Source organism: Galeopterus variegatus, unplaced genomic scaffold (assembly GCF_000696425.1).
Source record: "Galeopterus variegatus unplaced genomic scaffold, G_variegatus-3.0.2 Scaffold3308, whole genome shotgun sequence".
Lineage (NCBI taxonomy): Eukaryota > Metazoa > Chordata > Mammalia > Dermoptera > Cynocephalidae > Galeopterus > Galeopterus variegatus.
The window spans coordinates 144,630-145,713 of NW_007729419.1; positions in this window are offsets into that span (position 1 = coordinate 144,630).

Below are 1,084 nucleotides of genomic sequence, written 5' to 3' on the forward strand. Positions count from 1 at the left end.
GTACTGACAAAATGTCAGGAGTGAGTCCTCCCCTATCGATAATAACCTTGAATATAAACGGACTGAATTTCCCAATTAAAAGATACAGACTGGCTAAATGGATAAAATACAGGATCCAACTATATGCTGCCTTCAGGAAACTCTCTTCACCTGTAAAGACATATAATGACAGAAACTGAAGGAATACAAAAACATATCCCATGCAAACAGAGACCAAAAGCAAGCAGGCGTAGCTATACTTATATCAGATAAAATAGACTTTAAATCGAAAACTAAAAAGAGTCAAAGGCTGTCCTGTTGGCTTAGTTGGTTAGAGCATGGTATTATACCTAGGTCAAGGTTTTGGATTCCCATATCATCAGCCACCAAAACAAAGTAAAAACTAAAAACATATATAGAAGGTCATTAGCCAATTTTAAAGAGGTCAATTAAGCAAGAGAATATAACAGTTGTCAATATTTATACAGCCAACATTGGAGCACCCAGGTATATAAAGCAAATATTAGATCTAAAGAGAGAGATAGACCCCAATAGCATGGTAGCTGGGGACTTCAAAACTCCATTTACACATTTTACTCAACAGCTGCAGAATACACATCCTTGTTATCAGCACATTGAACATGCCTCAGGACTGACCATATGTTAGGCCACAAAAAAAGTCTAAACAAATTTTTAAAAACTAATATCAAGTATTTTCTCTGCCCCAATGGGATGAGACTAGAAATCAATAGCAAGAGAAAAATCTCAAAACCATACAAATACATGGAGACTAAAGGACATGCTCCTGAAAGACTAGTGAACCAAAGAAGAAATTAAGAATAAAATTAAAAGTTTCTTGAAATAAATGAAAATAGAAGCTATATCATATCAAAACCTATGAAATACAGCCAAAGCTGTACTGAGGGAAGTATATAGCAATAAACATCTACCTCAAAAAAGTAGAAAAATTTCAAATACGTAACCTAACAATCCATTGTTAGAAATTAAAGCAAGAACAAACCAATCCCAAAATTACCAGAAGGAAAGAAATAACATAAAGATCAGAGCTGAAATAAAAATAATTGATAGACGCCCCCCCCCAAAA